The sequence below is a fragment of the Lepus europaeus genome, chromosome 13, assembly GCF_033115175.1.
Source record: "Lepus europaeus isolate LE1 chromosome 13, mLepTim1.pri, whole genome shotgun sequence".
Classification (NCBI taxonomy): Eukaryota; Metazoa; Chordata; class Mammalia; order Lagomorpha; family Leporidae; genus Lepus; species Lepus europaeus.
This window is the reverse complement of record NC_084839.1, coordinates 21,108,546-21,129,721: the sequence shown is the minus strand read 5'-3', so window position 1 is coordinate 21,129,721 and position 21,176 is coordinate 21,108,546. Positions and strand designations below refer to the sequence as shown.

General features: G+C 48.7%; 1 protein-coding gene across 2 annotated transcripts in view; it reads right to left on the bottom strand.

Annotated features, from left to right (window-relative positions):
* Positions 1–20,505, bottom strand: part of UBXN2A (UBX domain protein 2A) — a 52,017-nt gene extending 31,512 nt beyond the window's left edge. Inside the window, exon 1 of one of the 2 annotated variants that reach the window (XM_062209034.1) lies at positions 20,419–20,505. The gene's annotated coding sequence lies outside the window, so the exon portion shown is untranslated. Of the gene's footprint in view, positions 1–19,945; positions 19,965–20,418 lie in introns of those variants that run through there. The other variant, XM_062209035.1, reaches the window with a different exon arrangement.
* Between the last annotated feature and the right edge of the window lie 671 nt (positions 20,506–21,176).

The following is a 21,176-nucleotide window of genomic DNA, read 5'->3' as shown; positions in this document are numbered from 1 at the left end:
CAAAATGTGGTATATACAAACAATTCAGCTATAAATAGGAATGAAAATCTAGTACATGCTACACCATATATGAATCTTGAAAACATGATGTCAAACGAATAAGCTAGACACAAAAGGACAAGTAAACTATGATCCAGATACATGAAATATCTAGAAAGCAGAACAGAGGTTATCAGGGGTCCGTGGGAGAATGAGCAATTTTTGCTTAATGGAAACAGTTTTTGTTTGAGGTGATCAACATGTCTTGGACAGGGGGCCAGTATTGTGGTACAGCAGGCTAAGCTGCTGCTTACAACACTGGCATCCCATATCGGTGTCCTGGATGCTCCAGTTCTGACCCAGCTTTCTGCTAATGATCCTGGGAAGGCAGCAGAAGTGGGCCCATACACTTGGGTTGCTGTCATCCATGTGGAAGACCAGGACAGAGTTCATGGTTCTGGGCTTCTGCCTGGCCCAGATCTGGCTGCTGCAGCCATTTGGGGAATGAACTAGCAGACAGAAGATTTGTCTCTGTCACTCTGCCTTTCAAATAAATAAATCTTATTTTTTAAAAAAGATTTATTTTTATTCGAAAGAGTTACAAAGAAAAAGGAGAGGCAGAGGCAGAGGCAGAGACACACACACACACACACACACACAGGTCTTCCATCCAGTGGTTCACTTCCCCATTGGTCACAATGGCTGGAGCTACACCAATCCGAAGCCAGGATCCAGGAGCTTCCTCCAGGTCTCCCAAGTGGGTGCAGGAGCCTAAGGACTTGTGCCATCTTCCACTGCTTTCCCAGGCCATAGCAGAAAGCTGGATGGGAAGTGGGGCAGCCAGGACTCGAACCGGCACCCATATAGGATGCTGGCACTGCAGATGGTGGCTTTACCTGCTATACCACAGCATTGGCTCCAATAAATCTATCTTTAAAAAAGCCTTGGAGGCATCAGAACTGTGGTGCTGGCATCCCATATAGGTCCTGGCTACTCCACTTCCAGTCTAGCTCCCTGCTGATGGCCTGGGAAAACAGAAGATGGCCCAAGTGCTTGGGCCCCTGCACCTACATGGGAGAGCCAGAAGAAGATCCTGATGACAGACAGGCCCAACTCTGGCCATTGTGGCTCTTTGGGGAGTGAACCAGCAGAGGGAAGACCTCTCTCTGTATCTCTCCCACTGTCTGTAACTCTGCCTCTCAAGTAAAATAAATAAATCTTTAAAAAAAAAAAAAGTTTTGGAAATGAATAGTGGTGATGGTTGCACAATATTGTGAATATAACTAATGCCAATGAATGATATACTGCTAGCTAATGACCTCGGAAAAGCAGCAGAAGATGGCCCAAATGTAGGTCCCTACTACCCAAATACTTGGACCCCTGCACCCATGTAGAAGACCTGGATGAAGCTCCTGGCTCTTGGCTTCAGCCTGGTCCAGGGTTGGCAGCTGTGGCCATCTGAGAAATGAAACAATAGAGGAAGATCTGTCTTTATCTCTCTCCTTGTAACTCTTTCAAATAAATAAATCTTGGAAGGAAGGAAGGAAGGAGGGAGGGAGGGAAGGAGGGAGGGAGGGAAGGAAGGAGGGAAGGAAGGAAGGAAGGAAGGAAGGAAGGAGGGAGGGAGGGAGGGAAGGAAGGAGGGAAGGAAGGAAGGAGGGAAGGAAGGAAGGAATTAAGTTTGAAGTCAGCACTTGCACAGTGGTTAAGATGCCCATGTCCCAGGTCAGAGTGCCTAGGTTCGATATCCACCTCCACCTTTGGACTCCAGTTTCCTACCAATGCACACCTTTAGAGGCAGCAGTGACAGCTAATGTAATTGGGTTCCTGCCACTCACATGAAAGACCCAGACTGAGTTCCAGGCTCCAAGTCTCGTCCAGTCCCAACCATCTGGGGAGTGAACTAGCAGACTGGGGGATCTTTCTGTCTCTGGATGCCTCTCAAATAAATTTAAAAGCTTTTATTTTTAAAGAAACTTGTTTATTTTCCATCAACCTCATTTCCATTTCTGCTTCAGAGACCACTGTGAAAAGTAGCTTAAGTGGCTGTTTCCACCCATTTGGTGGCCTGGGCAGTGGGAGATGCCGCCTAGCCTTCAGTGGCGGGCTGAGTACAGCAGTCTTCAGAGAGAACTGCTGGACTGGCTCAGAGGGCACCTGCACGCCTTCAGACCAGTCTGCAACCTCAGAACGAGTAGTAGTGAACTCAGGTGCTGGGGCCAACCATTCACCCTGAAACTCCTCCTTGGTCACAGCTTTTTTAGCAGCACCCTGCTCTTCTTTTTCAGTCTCTTCAGGATCTCTGTAGAAGCAGAAATCAGACATGATTTCCCATGGGTGTTCACAGGAGATGGTACCACACACACACAGAACCTCCCAAGCCAGCATCCACCACAACAGACCCACTGACTGGGCTCCCTTGTTGTTGCACAAGATGGCAATGACTACACAGCACAGAGGAGAGTCTGTTATACAGAGCAATGGTAGGCAAGTTCACTTACGATGCCTCCATGAGAGGCTGCTGGTATGAGCCCTTGGATCAATAGCCACCAGAAAACATGGCTCCTGGAAGGCTGCCTGGATGTGGTTAGTAAAGGTTCTAGGTGTGAAGCAACCAGCAATAGGAGCAGTTTCAGTGGCAGCAGCAAACTTCAGCACAGCTCTCTGGCCAGTGTTCCTGGAAGATATCACACTGATTTCACATGGTTTTCAATGCCAACAAAGGCATGAGCCAATAGAAGCTTCCCCCAGGTCCTCTTCAGATTTATGATGTAGATGCCATCATTTTTCCTTTTGTAAATGCACTGTTTCATTTGGAAGTCAAGGTAGGTTAGGTGGTTTCTTGCTGCAAGGAATTTGAGGACATCCTCTTTGTACATCTGAAGGACATCAAGGACTCTGGACATTGTGACAGTTCCCTTTAAGTTATGCCAGGAGTCAAGAACGAGGTCATATGGGTCCCTCGTGGGGTAGTGTGCAAAGGTAAAAACTTTTTTAAAAAACAAAGATATTGGCCGGCGCCGTGGCTTAACAGGCTAATCCTCCACCTTGTGGCGCCGGCACACCGGGTTCTAGTCCTGGTCGGGGCGCCAGATTCTATCCCGGTTGCCCCTCTTCCAGGCCAGCTCTCTGCTATGGCTCGGGAAGGCAGTGGAGGATGGGCCAAGTGCTTGGGCCCCGCACCCGCATGGGAGACCAGGAGAAGCACCTGGCTCCTGGCTTCAGATCAGCGAGATGCGCCAGCCGCAGCGGCCATTGGAGGGTGAACCAACGGCAAAAAGGAAGACCTTTCTCTCTGTCTCTCTCTCTCACTATCCACTCTGCCTGTAAAAAAAACAAAAAAACAAAAAACAACAACAACAAAAAAACCCAAAGATATTGGGGCCGGCACTGTGGTGTAGCGGATTAAGCTTCTGCCTGCAGTGTTAGCATCCCATTTGGGTGTCAGTTTGAATCCCGGCTGCTCCACTTCTGATCCAGCTCCCTGTTAATGCACCTGGGAAAGCAGCAGATGGCTCAAGTACTTGGGCTCCTGCACCTAACGTGGCAGACCCATAGGAAGCTCCTGGCTCCTGGCTTCGGACTGGCCCAGCTCTCACTGCCGTGGACATTTGGGGAGTGAACCAGCAGACAGAAGCTCTGTCTCTTCCTCTCTCTCTCTGTAACCTTCCATTACAAATAAATAATCTTTTTTATTTTTTAAAGAAAGATATTGGGGCCAGCATTGTAGCACAGTGAGTTAAGCCTCTGCTTGTGATACTTGCATCCCACACTGCAGTGCTGGTTCAAATCCAGATTGCTCTGCTTTCAATCCAGCTCCAGGCTAATGTTCCATGGAAAGCAACACTTGGGCCCCTGCCATCCATATGAAAAACCCAGATGGAGTTCTAGGCTCCTGGCTTAGCCCTGGTTGTTTTAGCTATTTGGGAAGCATGAATGGAAAATCTCTTTCTTTCTTTCTCTGTCACTGTGTCTTTCAAATAAATAAAATTATTTTTTAAAGATTTATTTTTTATTTGAAAGAGTTGGAGGAGAGACAGAAAGATTTTTTCCATTCACTGGTTCACTCTCCAAATGGCTGCAACAGTTGGGGCTGGGCCAGGCTAAAGCCAGGAGCTTTCTCTGGGTCTCCCACAGGGGTGCAGGGACCCAAGTACTTGGGCCATCCTCTGCTGCTTTCCCAGGCGCATAAGCAGGGAGCTGGATCAGAAGTGGAAGAGCCAGGACTAAAACTGGTGCCCATATGGGATGCTGGTGCTGCAGATGGTGGCTTAACCCACTATGCCACAGCACCAGTCCCAAATAAATAAATCTTAAAAAAAAGAAAAGAAAAATATTTGGAACTGACATTACAAATTAAAGTTTGACATAGGGCAATCATTAGGCATAATGGTTAAGAAACTACTTGGGGCCGGCGCCATGGCTTAACAGGCTAATCCTCCACCTTGTGGTGCCGGCACACTGGGTTCTAGTCCCGGTTGGGGCGCCGGATTCTGTCCCGGTTGCCCCTCTTCCAGGCCAGCTCTCTGCTATGGCCCGGGAAGGCAGTGGAGGACGGCCCAAGTCTTTGGGCCCTGCACCTGCATGGGAGACCAGGAGAAGCACCTGGCTCCTGGCTTTGGATCAGCGTGATGCACCGGCCACAGCGGCCATTGGAGGGTGAACCAACGGCAAAAAGGAAGACCTTTCTCTCTGTCTCTCTCTCACTATCCACTCTGTCAAAAAAACAAACAAACAACAACAACAAAAAATAAAACAAAAGAAACTACTTGGGATATTCACATTCCATAAAGGAGTGTCTGGGTTTAAGACCCAGCTTTGGGGCTGGCACTGTGGCATAGCGGGTAAAAGCCGCCATCTGCAGTGCCTGCATCCCACATGGGCACTGATTCAAGTCCCGGCTGCTCCATCTCTGATGCAGCTCTCTCCTTGGGCCCCTGCCTCGCATGGCAGACCCAGGAGATGCACAGCTCCAGCCGTTGCGGCCAATTGGGAGTGAATCAGCGGTTGGAAGACCCCTCTCTCTCTTTGCCTCTCCTCCTCTCTCTACGTAACTCTGATTTTCAAATAAAATTAAAAAAAAAAAAAAAGACCCCAGCTTTGCTCCTGATTCTTGCTTCCTAATAACGCACACCCTGGGAAGCAGCAGATAACGGCAAGCACCTGGGTTCCTGCCACTCATATGTGAGGTGTGGACTGAGTTTCCAGCTGCTAGTTTCAGCCTACTCCAGTCCCAGCTATTACGACATTTAAAGAGTAAACCAATGGATGAAGTACTCACTCACTTGCTCTCTCCCTCTCTTTCAAACAAAACAAAACAAAAATCTTTAAACTAAAAAAGGTCAATATATAAAGAATTAAGTATAGAGAATAAAAAGGCCAGCTAACAACAGTCAACAAATATGAACAGACTTCTTAGAGAAGAGCAAATGGCTCTTAAATACATCTGTATGGAAAGATGCCCAGTTTTACTAACAATAAGAGAAATATAATGGAAACTATATTATGATGACATTTCACACATATCACATTGTTAAAAGTTCACAAGTTTTGTAACATACTTTTTTCCTGAGGCTATGGAGAAAAAGTCCCATCTATTATTACTGGTGGGAATCCAAAATGGTGTGTGTAATTGCTAGGAAAAATATGGCAACAACTAGCAAAATTACACATGCATCTGACAGTCTCTTGTTAAACTTTGTTAGACACCTCTGAGCCATCATCTCGACTAGGTCCAACCTCCCAACCTTAGGCTTATATCTCCATCCCTGTAGAGTCCAATTTTAGCAAAAATCCTTAAGCCAGTGTACCCAAAATCCACCCCCTCAGCCCCGATATCTTACTTTGGATAACCAATTGGTTTTCTTGTTCTCTGCAACCTCCACACCCACCCCACAGGTGTTTGATCACTGTGGCCTGTCTTCAGTAAGGATCCTATTGTCTTATCCAGATGTTTCCCCAAAATAATCTGCTGCCCAATGATCCCTCACCTTTCTCAGTGATTAAATTTCCATTTTTTCATACTGTGTTCAGAGTTGAGTCTAATCTCTCTTCTCTACTGCAAAATTCCACTGCAGTAGACCCTACACCCATCAAGACAAGCCCTTCAACTCTGGAAAAAAGTCTTCCTTACTTTGAAGTATCACTGGGGGCTGGCACTGTGGTGTAGCAGGTTAATGCCCTGGCCTAAAGTGCCAGCATCCCATATGGGCACCAGTTTGAGACCCGGCTGCTCCACTTCCAATCCAGCTCTCTGCTGTGGCCTGGGAAGCAGTGGAAGATGGCCCAAGTCCTTGGGCCCCACACCTGCATGGGAGACACACAAGAAGCTCTTGGCTTCTGATAGGTGCATCTCCAGCCATTGGGCCAGCTGGGGAGTGAACCATCAGATGGAAAGCCTCTCTCTCCCTCTCTCTCTCTAACTCTGACTTTCGAATAAATAAATAAATCTTTAAAAAAAAAAATCATTGGACCTTTTTTTTTTTCTGTAACACTATATAATTTTAGAAACATGTAAATATTTTTGTATTTGTAAATATACAAAAGAAAATCCTTGAAAACTGAAAGTAAAAATGAAACACATGAGAGGAAGACATTTGGTGTAGCAGGTAAGACATCATTGGGGGCTGGCACTGTGGCAAAGTGGGTTAGGCCGCTTCTTGCAATGCCCACATCTTTTAATCAGAGCACTGATTCTGGCCCTGGATGTCCCACTTCCTATCCAGATCCCTGCTAATGCCCCTGGGAAAGCAGAAGGAAGGCAGTAGATGATGTCCCAAGTACTTGGGCCCCTGTCACCCACATGACAGATGGGGATCTTGGCTTTGGCCTGACCCTGACCCACCTCCAGCAGCTGCGTCATATGGGGAGTGAACCAGCAGATGGAAGATCTCCCTCTTCCTAACTCTGCCTTCCAAATAAATAAATCTTTAAAAAGCATACGCATTTTGCCGGCGCCGTGGCTCAGTAGGCTAATCCTCCGCCTTGCGGCACCGGCGCACCGGGTTCTAGTCCCGGTCGGGGCACCGATCCTGTCCCGGTTGCCCCTCTTCCAGGCCAGCTCTCTGCTGTGGCCAGGGAGTGCAGTGGAGGATGGCCCAAGTGCTTGGGCCCTGCACCCCATGGGAGACCAGGAGAAGCACCTGGCTCCTGCCATCGGAACAGCGCGGTGCGCCGGCTGCAGCGCGCCTACCGCGGCAGCCATTGGAGGGTGAACCAATGGCAAAAAGGAAGACCTTTCTCTCTGTCTCCCTCTACTGTCCACTCTGCCTGTCAAAAATTAAAAAAAAAAAAAAAAGCATACGCATTTTATATTAAGTTACAGAGAGAAGGATAAAGATATCTTCCATCTGCTGGTTCACTCCCCAAATGGCCACAATGGCCAGAGCTGGGCCAATCCAAAGCAAGGAGCTGGATAGGGAGTGAAGCAGCTGAGACTTGAACTGGCAATGCAGGTGCTGTAGGCAGAGGCTTGACCTACTACGCCACAGAGCTGGCCTCAAGAACATGTTTCTTTTTTTTTTTTTTTTTAAATAAGATTTATTTATTTACTTATTTGAAAGGTAGAGTTACATAGAGAGAGGAGAGGCAGAGAGAAAGAGAGAGGTCTTCCATCTTCTGGTTCACTCCCCAAAGAGCCACAATGGCCAGAGCTGTGCGGATCTGAAGCCAGGAGCAAGGTGCTTCTTCCCAGTTTCCCACATGGGGACAGGGGCCCAAGGCCTTGGGCCATCTTCTTCTGCTTTCCCAGGCCATAGCAGAGAGCGGGATGGGAAGAGGAGCAGCCAGGACTAGAATTGGCGCCCTTACGGGATGCTGGCATCACAGAGGATTAACCTACTGCGCCACAGCGCCAACCCAGAATGTGTGTTTTTTTTTTTAAGATTTATTTATTTTTATTTGAAAGTCAGTTACACAGAGAGAGGAGAGGCCGAGAGTGAGAAAGAGGTCTTCCATCCGCTGGTTCACTCCCCAAATGGCCGCAATGGCCAGAGCTGTGCCGATCTGAAGCCGGGAGCCAGGAGCTTCCTTTGGGTCTCCCATGCAGGTGCAGGGGCCCAAAGACTTGGGCCATCCTCCACTGCTTTCCCAGGCCACAGCAGAGAGCTGGATCGGAAGTAGAGCAGCCAGGTCTCAAACCAGCGCCCATATGGGATGCAAGTGCTTCAGGCCAGGGCGTTAACCCACTGTGCCACAGCGCCGGCCCCAAGAACGTGTTTCTTAAAAGCAAATATTTTGGGGCCAGTGCTATAGCATAGCGGGTAAAGCCACAGCCTTCAGGCTGGCATCCCATATGAGCACAGGTTCGAGTTCCTGCTGCTCCACTTCCAATCCAGCTCTCTGCTATGGCCTGGGAAAGCAGTAGAAGGTGCCCCTGCACCCACATGGGAGACCTGGAAGAAGCTCCTGCCTTAGGATCAGTACAGCTCTGGCTGTTGCAGCCACCTGGGAAGTGAACCAGCAGATGGAAGACCTCCCTCTATTTCTATCTCTGTCTCTGCCTCTCTGTAACTCTGCCTTTCAAATAAAACAAAATAAAAATCTTAAAAATACTTCTAGAGGCCAGGACTGTGGTGTAGTGGACTAAGCCTCTACCTACAGTGCTGGCATCCACTGGTTGCTCCAATTCTGATCCAACTCCCTGCTAATGGTCTGGGAAAGCAGTGGAAGACGGCCCAAGTGCTTGGGCCCCTGCACCCACATGAGGGACTCAAAAGAAGCTCCTTATAGCCGGCGCCGTGGCTCACTAGGCTAATCCTCCGCCTTGCGGCGCCGGCACACCAGGTTCTAGTCCCGGTCGGGGCACCGATCCTGTCCCGGTTGCCCCTCTTCCAGGCCAGCTCTCTGCTGTGGCCAGGGAGTGCAGTGGAGGATGGCCCAAGTGCTTGGGCCCTGCACCCCATGGGAGACCAGGAGTAGCACCTGGCTCCTGCCATCCGAACAGCGCGGTTTGCCGGCCGCAGTGCGCCTACCGCGGCGGCCACTGGAGGGTGAACCAACGGCAAAAGGAAGACCTTTCTGTGTGTCTCTCTCTCTCACTGTCCACTCTGCCTGTCAAAAATTTAAAAAAAAAAAAAAAAAAAAAAAAGAAGCTCCTGGCTACTGGCTTCTGATTGGCCCAACCCCAGTCATCGCGGCCATCTGGGGAATGAACCAGAAGATGGAAGAGTTCTCTATCTCTCCCTTGCTCTGTCTATAACTCTGCCTCTCCAATAAATATTTTTTTTAAATAAAAGCAAATACTGCTATTAAAAATGTTTTAGCATTTTTTAAAAAAATTTATTTATTTGAAAATCAGAGTTACACAGAGAGGAGACAGAGAGAGCTTCCACCTTCTGGTTTACTTCCTAAATGGCCAGAAGAGCTGGGCCTTGGCCAGGCTGAAGCCAGGAAATTCAAGCAATGACAATTAGAAAGTGGATACTAGAAACAGTCTCTGCTCCTACTCCCAGTTCCAGAAGTATTTTTGGCCATTGAGGATCAAGCTGTAGCTCTTCAATGGCTACAGGTCAGTTTCCTGTAGCTAATGAAGGTGGGCCTGTAACCAGATCCCATTTGACTGGAAGCACTAAATCAGATCTAGCCATATCCTACTTGTTTAAAGTTTGTTATTAACTAGAATTTAACAAGAGAATAAATCTTAACAATATTTGAATATTGGAAATACCATCCAGGAAACTGGGATGTAGACTGAGTAATGGCCACGGAAGAAATTCACAATGGCAAACAAGAACCCGTTGTATTTGTCATGGATTAAATCGGAGGACATGTGAAATCTACACGGTGCTGCACAGATTTTCAGGAAATTAAGATGAAAGAGTTTGCTCTAGAAAATATACTAGCACTGGCCGTGGCTCAACAAGCTAATCCTCCACCTTGCAGCGCCAGCACACCGGGTTCTAGTCCCGGTCGGGGCGCCGGATTCTATCCCGGTTGCCCCTCTTCCAGGCCAGCTCTCTGCTATGGCCCGGGAGTACAGTGGAGGATGGCCCAAGTGCTTGGGCCCTGCACCCCATGGGAGATCAGGAGAAGCACCTGGCTCCTGCCTTCGGATCAGCGCGGTGCGCCGGCCGCAGTGCACCAGCCATGGCAGCCATTGGAGGGTGAACCAACGGCAAAGGAAGACCTTTCTGTCTCTCTCTCTCACTGTCCACTCTGCCTGTCAAAAAAAAAAAAAAAAATATATATATATATATATATATACTAGCACTAAAAAAAAAAAAGAAGACATTTAATGGAAGGATGAACTCTATTAAAAATAATAATAATAAATAAAGGTTTACAGGGGCCAGCAATGCTGGCATCCCATATGGGTGCCAATTTCAGTCCTGGTTGCTCCACTTCTGATCCAGCACCTGCTATTGTACCTAGAAACGCAGGAGAAGATGACCCAAGTAGTTGGGCCCCTGCCATCCACATAGGAGACCCAGATGAAGCTCTGGCTCCTGGCTTTAGCCTGGTTCAGGCCTGGCAGTTGTGGCCATTTGGGCAGTGAACCAGCAGATGGAAGATCTCTCTGTCTCTTTTTCTAACTCTGTCTTTCAAATAAATAAATATATCTTAAAAAACAAAAGTGCACAAAGGCTCATGTTGTGTAGCAAGTAAAGCTACCACCTGCCATGCTGGCATCCCATATGGGCACCGGTTTGAGTTCTGGCTACTCCACTTCCAATCCCTGCTATGGCCTAAAAGCAGCAGAAGATGGTCAGAGTATGCATGGCCTGGAAGCAACTCCTGGATCCTGGTTTCAGCCTGGCCTAGCCCTGGCCTGTTGCAGCCATCTGGAGAGTGAATTAGTGGATGGAAGATCTCTCTTTCTTTCCCTCTCTCTAACTCTGCCTTTCAAATAAGTAAGTAAATCTTTTTTTAAAAAAAAGATTTATTTTATTTGAAAGGCACTTATTTGAAAGGCAGAGTTATGCAGAGAGAGGAGGAGAGGCAGAAAGAGAAAGAGAAAGAGGGAGAGAGAGAAAGAGAAAGGGGGAGAGAGGGGGAGAGAGAGGGAGAGAGGAGGGAGAGAGAGGGAGAGAGGAGGGAGAGAGAGGGAGAGAGAGGGAGAGAGAGAGAGAATCGGTCTTCCATCCAATGGTTCACTCCCCAATTGGTTGCAACAGCTGGAGTTGTGCCGATCTGAAGCCAGGAGCCAGGAGCTTCTTCTGGATCTCCCACATGGGTGCAGGTGCCCAAACACTTGGGCCATCTTCTACTGCTTTCCCAGGCCATAGCAGAGAGCTGGATCGGAAGAGGTGCAGCTGGGACTTGAACCAGCGCCCATATGGGACGGCGGCACTCCAGGCGGCAGCTTTACCCGCTACACCACAGCACCAGCCCCAAATAAGTAAGTAAATCTTTAATATTCATTTTATTTTATTTATTTGACAGAGTTATAGACAGTGAGAAGGCGAGACAGAGAGAAAGGTCTTCTTTTTCTGTTGGTTCACCCCACAAATGGCCGCTACGGCCAGCGCTGCGCCGATCCAAAGCCAGGAGCCAGGTGCTTCTTCCTGGTCTCCCACTGGGGTGCAGGGGCCCAAGCACTTGGGCCATCCTCCACTGCCCTCCCAGGCCACAGCAGAGAGCTGGACTGGAAGAGGAGCAACTGGGACTAGAACCCAGGGCCCATATGGGATTCCGGCACCGCAGGCAGAGGATTAGCCAAGTGAGCCATGGCGCCGGCCTGTAAGTAAGTAAATCTTTAAAAAAAAAAAAAGCCTTTCTAAGATTAAAGGAAGAAAGTATAACCTAGTAGTAATAAGAGTGGGTCTAGGGGCTGGCTCAGCACAGCAGGATAAGTCACTGCAAAACAGTAGCCTCCCATATGAGTACCAGTTTGAGTTCAGGCTGCTCCACTTCTGATCCAGCTCCCTGCTAATGCACCCAGGAAAGCAGCAGCAGATGGCCCAAGTCCTTGGACCCCAGCCACCATGTGGCAGGCGTCCCAGGCTCCTGGCTTTAGTATGGTGGCCTACTCCTTGCCATTGTGGCTATTTGGACAGTGAATCATTTGATGGAAGATCGATTTCTCTAACTCTATCTTTCAAAGAAATAAACTTTTTTTTTTTTTAATGTACATGATAGTATTGGTCTGGATTAAGAGGATAGCAAAGAATTTAGAAATGGATACTCGAAATCTGTTGAGAGAGAGAGAGAGAATCTAATTCTCAAAAGAATGTGTGAGGAAGGGGGATTAGTGGGGCATAGCACATAAATCACCACTTAGGTGCCCAGAATGCCTGGGTTCAAGTCCTGCCTCCACCTCAGATTCACCTTTCTATGAATGTGTACTCTGGAAGACAGCAGGTGATGGCTCAATAACTTGGGTCCCTACCATTCATATGGGAGACCCATATTGGATCCTGACTTCAGCTTGGCTAAGCCCCTGCTGCTGCAGGCATTTGAGGAGTGAACCACTGGATGAAGACCTGTCTACTATGTATCCCTTTCTCTTTGTCAGTATGCCTTTCACAAACCAAAAAGGAGTGGATGGGGAAACCCACCAGGGCCTATCTAGATTCTTCAGCATTCCTTCCTGGTGTGTGTGTTGGACAGGGTGACTTCTGAAATGGGGGTCCATGTTCTACTACCAGAAAAGGTAAGACAGAGGGATGAATGCTGTAGCACAATCGGTTAAGCTGCCACCTGTGATGCTGGTATCCCATACAAGTACTAGGTTGAGTCCCAGTTGCTCCACTTCTGATCCAGCTCCCTGCTACTGTGCTTGAGGAAGCAGCAGAAGATAGCACAAGTGTTTGGGGTCTGCCACCCATGAGGGAGACTCAGAGGGAGTTCCAGGTTCCAGGCTTCAGCCAGCCTAGCCCTGGCCACTGTGGCCATTTGGAAAGTAGACCTGTGAATAGAAGATCACTCTGTGCACTCTTTTTGTAACTCTGCCTTTTAAATAAATCTTAGAGAAAAAATAGTTAAGACAGAATTTTTTTTTTTTTTTTTTGACAGGCAGAGTGGATAGTGGGAGAGACAGACAGGGAGAAAGGTCTTCCTTTTTGCCATTGGTTCACCCTCTAATGGCCGCTGCCGCCGGCGCATCGTGCTGATCTGAAGCCAGGAGCCAGGTGCTTCTCCTGGTCTCCCATGCGGGTGCAGGGCCCAAGGACTTGGGCCATCCTCCACTGCCTTCCCGGGCCATAGCAGAGAGCTGGCCTGGAAGAGGGGCAACCGGGATAGAATCCGGTGCCCCAACCGGGACTAGAACCCGGTGTGCCGGCGCCGCAAGGTGGAGGATTAGCCTGTTAAGCCACGGCGCCGGCCAAGACAGAAGTTCTTTATAGCTAGTAGTTCCAAGGAAAGGGCAATGACAGTTTATTTTTAGTTTCTATGGCTTGCTTTGGGGAAGAGCAATTCTACTTGTACTGCCCATCTTGGAGTTACAAGATTGCAACAGTGACAATCTCCATCCAAAATACATAACATATCACAATGTTGCATCTAAACAAAGAACAGAAATATATACAATTGTAATTTGTAAATTAAATTTCAAAACAATCCCTTACTTTAGATAGGATCTTTACTGTCTCATACACATGACATATTTATCTCATTTCTTTTTTCCACTCTAACCATTGTTTTAGGCATTCAAATCTTAACTATCTTGAGTCCTGAGCTCAAGATCCATTTTGTCATAAAGGTGAAGTGTTAAGCACTTATTAATATTTTCCTAAGCATTCAGATTTTTGGCATTAAAATCATATTGTCTGATTTCATTTATTCTTGTTTCTATTATTTCTCTCTACAAGATCGAACACCCTTGAGGACAAATACCATGATTTATACATTTCCTGTTTCTTCCACAGTGTTTGGCAGATGCAAAGCAAAGAATAACCATCCTTATAATAGATTCCACGAAGGTTTCCATTACCAGGTATTGTTCTTTAGCAAAATTTTTTTTTATCATTTAATAGTGATAAACTACTGATAAATTGCTTTTGTTTTGTTTTGAAGATTCATTTAATTTATCAAAAATGGGGGTGGGGGCGGGAGAGCGGGGAGAGAAAGAAATATTCCATCTGCCATCTGCTGGTTTGCTCCCCAAATGGCCACAATGGCCAGGGCTGGGCCAGGAGCCAGGACTTCCATCCTAGTCTCCCACATGGCTGGCAAAGGCCCTCCAACCAGCACTCTGATATCTGCTATGCATAGTGCCAGCCCATGCATTTAAATTAACTTGTACTGGAATACTAGCTGTGTCCCTGTTGGGGTAGGCAATCTGGTATGTGTGCTTTAGCTTCCTGAGCCCCAGCGGACTAACCTGTAACATGGTGATACTTATTTCCTCACAGCACTTTTTTGAGGACTAAAGGAGGTAACTGAGAACACATGTTTATATTCCTTTCTCTTTTCTCTATCATAACCTCTGTCAAAGAGATTGGGAAGAGGGACCGGCTCTGTGGCATACTGGGGTTAAGCTGCCGCATATGGGTGCTGGTTCTAGTCCCAGCTGCTCTACCCTGCTAATACTTCTGGGAAAGCAACAGAAATAGTATTTGGGCCCCTGCATGGGAGACCTGGATGAAGCTCTTGGCTCCTGACTTTAGATAGGCCCAGCTTTGGCCATTGCAGCCATTTGGAGAGTGAACCAAAGGATGGAAGATCTCTGTCTGTTCATCTTTCTCCATAACTCTGCCTTTCAAATAAACAAATAAGTATTCTTTTAAAAAAGATTGGTAAGAGAGGAGGTCAGGCACTGTGCACAGCAGGTTAATGCCCTGGCCTGAAGTGCTGGCATCCCATATGGGCGCTGGTTCGAGACCTGGCTGCTACACTTCTGATCCAACTCTCTGCTATGGCCTGGGAAAGCAGTAGAAGATGGCCCAAGTCCTTGGGTCCCTGAACCCACGTGGGAGACCCAGAAGAAGCTCCTGGCGCCTGGCTTCGGATTGGCGCAGCTCTGGCTGTTGCAGCCAACTGGGGAATGAACCATCGGATGGAAAACCTCACTCTCTCTGCCTCTCCTCTCTCTGTGTAACTCTGACTTTCAAATAAATAAATAAATCTTAAAAAAAGATTGGTAAGAAATATCTGCAGACTTAATTTTTTTGTTGTTTCTTAAAAGATTTTATTTATTTGAGGCAGTGAGAGAGAGAGAGAGCAGGGGCCCAAGTATTTAGGCCATCCTACATTATTTTCCCAGACATATTAGCAGGGAGTTGGATTGGAAGTAGAGCAGCAGGGACACGAACAGGCACTGATATAGGATCTAAGTGAAGCAGGCAGCTTAGCTCAATGTGCCACAATGACAGCACCCAAACTTAATTTTAAAAGGTTGTAATTTTTTTTTTTTTTTTTTTGGACAGGCAGAGTGGACAGTGAGAGAGAGAGACACACAGAAAGGTCTTCCTTTTGCCGTTGGTTCACCCTCCAGTGGCCGCCGCGGTAGGCGCACTGCGGCCGGCGCACCGCGCTGATCCGATGGCAGGAGCCAGGTGCTTCTCCTGGTCTCCCATGGGGTGCAGGGCCCAAGCACTTGGGCCATCCTCCACTGCACTCCCTGGCCACAGCAGAGAGCTGGCCTGGAAGAGGGGCAACCGGGACAGGATCGGTGCCCCGACCAGGACTAGAACCCGGTGTGCCGGCGCCGCAAGGCGGAGGATTAGCCTAGTGAGCCGTGGCGCTGGCCGATTTTTTTTTTTTAATTATTATTATTTTTTTTTGACAGGCAGAGTGGACAGTGAGAGAGAGAGACAGAAAGGTCTTCCTTTTTGCTGTTGGTTCACCCTCCAATGGCCGCTGCGGCCGGCGCATCGCGCTGATCCGAAGCCAGGAGCCAGGTGCTTCTCCTGGTCTCCAATGCGGGTGCAGGGCCCAAGGACTTGGGCCATCCTCCACTGCACTCCCGGGCCATAGCAGAGAGCTGGCCTGGAAAAGGGGCAACCAGGATAGAATCTGGCGCCCCGACCGGGACTAGAACCCAGTGTGCCGGCACCGCAAGGCGGAGGATTAGCCTAGTGGGGGTGAACCAATGGAAAAGAAAGACCTTTCTCTCTCTCTCTCTCACTGTCCACTCTGCCTGTCAAAAAAAAAAAAAAAAAAAGTGGAGCAGCTGGGATATGAACTGGCACCTGTATGGGATGGCAGGGTAGCAGACAGCAGCTTAACCTGCAACACATGCTCCAGTGAAATTCTCACTTTTAATTTCTCTAAACTTTTTTAAACATTTAAACACTTACTGAATTTCCCACCACTGTGTGCAAGACACTGATTTAGAACTAATGACAGAAGTGTCAATATGACATAGTTTCTATTATTAGAGTTTAATTGACTAACAAAGAAAAAAAATATGGTGTGTTATTAATTTAAAAACAGGGCATAGGCTTATGAAGAGAAAATTCCAACATGAGAACATAAAGTCATCATTTAGGCATTTTCTATCATAAATTAGTAATATGCAAATAAACCACATAAAATTTATATCAACTGAGTGAGCTTTGACAAATGTATTAGTCATATGACATGATCAAAGTTAAGTCATGTACTGTACTGTAGAGTGTAAAAGCCTGACAAATATTCAGGTTACCAAGCAGAAGCTGGGCATGAGAATAGACAGATGAACAAAATTCCTAACCTTTTTTCAGTCTACTTCTAACTATGACCATCATATTATATGGGTACTGTAAGTATCACAGTTTACCAAACACCTTCCCAAACACTATCCCACTCATTCCCAACAATGCAATGATAAGAATCAGTCAGGAGACAGAGCAGACTGAGCTTTATAAAACAGTCACCAAAAGGAAGACCCAGTCAAGACAGATGACTAGAATACAGTCTTCTTAATGCATACACTGGAGCTTGAATTTTTTAAATTGCATATTTTTGTAAACATATTCTCAAGCCACTTTCTTTAAGATTATGGATTTGTATCAAGATATTATGCAACTGAGTATTCTATCTTTATACAGAAGCTGAAGTCTCTCTTTAAGGATAAGGCTATTCCGGGTATTCAACACAAGGAAGAAGCGAATGAATCATATTACCATATGGGGTTCCTCTTTCTTAGGTCTATGGAATGTGATTAGTTCTCCAAGAGTAACCGATGATGGCATCAGAACAAATACTTTAAAACTGTTAATGGGAGAGATAAACACTCCCAAGAACCAAAGTAATAATGGTGACAGTAACTTGAATGAGGAAATCCTAGGGGAAAGGTGAAATCTGGGCAGGGATTGGGAAGGTCAGTGAGTCAGCCATCGTTGACACCACGGCATTCTCATTCCAGAACTCCATGCTGAAATGTTATCTTACCTCAAAAAGCCCATTTCAAATACAATCTCCTTTAGAAAACGTTCCAAGATTCCTCCAGCAACTGAATTATTAACAAATGAGGGTAGCTACGTTAGGCACCCTTAAATTTGCCCTGTCTTCACTGCTACAACTCTAGTACCAAACTACCATCATCTCTCTATGTAGTCTCACTTCTTGTCCCTACACAGCAGTCAGAGTGATCTTTTTGAAATATAAAGGCAGTTGTGGGGATTCCCTGCTTAAGACCCCTCAGTGACTCCCCCACCCTGCAGTGAGTTGGTTTAATTCCAGGTGATGAAGAATTTGGAGAGCAAAGATCAAGCAGCAAACTCTGGAAGGATTCTCAGCTGGGTTTACTTTAAATTCACAGCTAGGAATGGTTTCGAGAAAACTAAAGAGACAGCGACCTACACGTAGGGTTTTCAGCTCTTTTTTACAAAAGTTTATTTGTAAATGTACAAAAGGCTCCAAGATAACAACTCTGTAAACACTTCATTCTAACTACAGGTAGCAAACTATGGCCAGAAATCCAGATGTTTAGCTGGGAATGGAATCAAGGGCATCATCACCTCAGGCACAAGGGACAGCTTACTTTCTGCCAGGGTTTTTTTTTTTTTTTTTTTTTTTTGACAGGCAGAGTGGACAGTGAGAGAGAGACAGAGAGAAAGGTCTTCCTTTTTGCCGTTGGTTCACCCTCCAATGGCCGCCGCGGTAGGCGCGCTGCGGCCGGCGTACCGCGCTAATCCGATGGCAGGAGCCAGGTGGATTAATTATTTATTTGAAAGGCAGAGTTACAGAGATGGTGGGGGGGAGAGGGAGAGAGGTCTTCTACCTGCTGGTTCACTTACCAGATGACCACAATGGCTGGAGCTTCTTCCGGGTTTCCCACATGGGTTCAGGGACCCAAGCACTTGGGCCATCTTCTACTGCTTTCCCAGGCCATAACAGAGAGTGGGATCGGAAGTGGAAAAGCCAGGACTCGAACCGGCACTCATATGGGATGCTGGCACTGCAGGCGGCAGCTTTACCAATTAAGCCACAGTGCTGGCCCCGCCAGATTTCTTACTTCCACCTGTGGCCAAGGGGCCCTTCCCCATTGCTTTCGCTTTTAGCTCCTTGTGTTTCTTCTGCTCCTCTTTTTGTTTTTGGTTGAAAGCCTTCCTCAACCATCTCTTTGGCCTGTTTCAGGGGCTGCTTCTTGCCATCTTCCTGGCCCAACATGATGCCTGCAGCCCTTTCCCCAGACCCTGCCACCAGAAACCCAGTGACTTTCCACTGCTCTTAGAATGAGGTCTGGGGCTCACTTGGTTAATTCTCTGCCTGTGGCGCCGGCATCCCATATGGGCGCTGGGTTCTAGTCCCGGTTACTCCTCTTCCAGTCCAGGTCTCTGCTGTGGCCCGGGAAGGCAGTGGAGGATGGCCCAAGTGCTTGGGCCCTGCACCCGCATGGGAGACCAGGAGGAAGCACCTGGCTCCTGGCTTCAGATCAGGGTAGCTCCGGCCGTAGTGGCCATCTAGGGGTGAACCAACGGAAGGAAGACCTTTCTCTCTGTCTCCCCCTCTCACTGTCTGTAATTCTACCTGTCAAATAAATAAATAAATAAATCTTTAAAAAAAAAAAAAGAATGAGGTCTGAATTCTTCAGGTGGGGTTCATATAGTTCTCTCACTACATCTCAGTGTTTTGGAGACTTCCCTTTAAAAGTGTTTAAAAAAAGAGAAAATGCTGCATTCCAAATCCTTAACTAACATAGCTTAAAGGGCCCATACCATCTCTCTGGCCTTAACCTTCTTTACCACGGCCCCCTTTCGCTCCACCGCTATGACCTTTAAGTTTCTGAGGTGACCACGTGCCCTAGCCCCTGTGCAATCTATTATTCCCTTTGCCTGTGCCTTTCCTCTCTCCTTGGAGAGTCATCTTCACCTAATTTCTGTTTACCCATAATAGGGTAAAGATTACTTCCCCAGGGAAACCTTACCTGATTCCCCCCAGCTGGAGGAAGTCTGCCTGTGGTCTCACAGACACTATATTCTACCTTTTTAGCTTCTATCTTGGTTTATTGGCTTTTGATGATCTATTTTGCCCAATGACACTGTATAATCTAAAAAGAATCTGTCGTTGTCACTATCATATCCTTGGCAAAAGGATAAAAGAAACCGGAATGAAAAAATGCTAAAGTGTGTATTAAGTAATCCAGCTAACAGTAAATGCTCAATAAGTAGTAACTTGTGTTAATACAGGAATTCTCTAGAAAGTTGATGGGAAAAAAAACGGAATTTAAAGAAAAGATTAGTGGTAGCTTTTTCACAATATGTATTTTTCATTATTTAAAGAAACAAAACAAGGTATCATTACAGACTTCAATGCTCTTCAGCACCAAAACAGACAATCTTTTAATTCCATTCCGCATGAACTCTATGAAATATTCTCCTGTTGCCTTCTGCCTCGGGTCCGTATTAGCGTGCTTAACACCCTTCTCCCTCCTGCTCACAATTCGTACTCATTTCTGGATTCCACCAATGCCTGGCACAAACTTTCTAACTGTACAGAGATGCTGAACAACCCCTGAACTATTATTGCCAGGGGTGAACACCACCAACTTTGCGAGAGGTTTTGCCACTCAAACCAGAGAACACACGGCTGCCTTCGGCGCTCACGTCACACACACCCGCAGTGTCATGTCCACGTTCGGTTCTCTCAAGTTACGCACCAGAGAAGCAACCCTAGACGCCACGCGGACGGCCACCGCCACGGACCGGCTGGTAATCCGCTCTTCACGACCGGGAGCCTCGGCGGACAAGGACACAGAAGCGAAGTGCGCCAGGGGCGGACGCCAGACCTCCGACCCAGCACCGCCGGCCGGAGCCGCGGCGCTCGCGCTGTTCCACACCTCCGCGTGTCCGTGCGCCGCGGGGACAGCGCCCAGGGCTGCGCTCGCCCGAGTTCTCCGCGAAAGCTGCAGGGTCCGCAGCCCGGGCCCCGCCGCTCACCTGGGCTCTCCGGGGCCTCGCCCCGACCGCGGCCCGCCAGCGCTCCTTCCCGGCTGGCAGACCCGTCCGCTCCGGACTCACCCGGACACCCGACGGGCCGCGGCCGGAGACGTCCACCCCCTCGGCCCGGGCCAGGGAAACGCCCGCCCGGCCCCTCACCCCGCCGAGCGCGGCGCGGCCCCAGCAGACTCACCTGCGGCCGCGGCCTCGCAGCCTCGTCCTCCGTTCGCTCCAGGCGCCGCGGGCAGCCCCCGCCGCGGCCGCCGCTCGGCCCGAGCCCCTCAGAGCGGGCAGCGCCGCCGCCCCCGGACCCTCTCAGACTCCGCCGCGGCGCCGCCGGGATCCCGCCCGCCTCCCTCGGTCGCCGCCGCGCGCGCGCCTGCCGGGCTCCGCGCGGCCCCGAGGGGCGCGCGCCGGGGCGGGGCTTGCCGGGGCGGGTCGCTGAGAGCCCGGGCGTTACGCGCGCCCATGGCGGCCGCCGCTCGTTGGCTGTTCCCTGGGCGCCGACAGTGCAGGGGGCTGGGTGTGCGCCAGGGCCTTAAGAAACCCAGGGCCTCCTCACTGGCCTCGGAACCTCGTCAGCCCCTGAGTGAGTCGGTGGAGAGGTGTCCCTGGACTGTGACGACGCTGAACAGTACCTCAGCTCAGATGCTCGGCGGCGACGGTTCCGGGACGCCCCCCGGCCCGTCTGTGCTGGCTGCGGGGAACCCGCGTCCCCACACGATCTAGCAGCCCCCTTGTTGACAAGGTCAGGCACAGCCCCTCCAGATCCCCGTGCTCTGTCTCCAGAATTGGTTAGCTGAGGTGCTTGCGCTCGCTGCCTTGACTTGACCTGCTGGTTAGGCCGCCGCGTCCACCCTCCGGGGGACCAGGGGCACCGCCACCCTCCGGCCACCCCGCCACAGAACGTGTCTCCCGGGCAGCGTCTTGGGGGTCCCGCAGGGAGGTCAG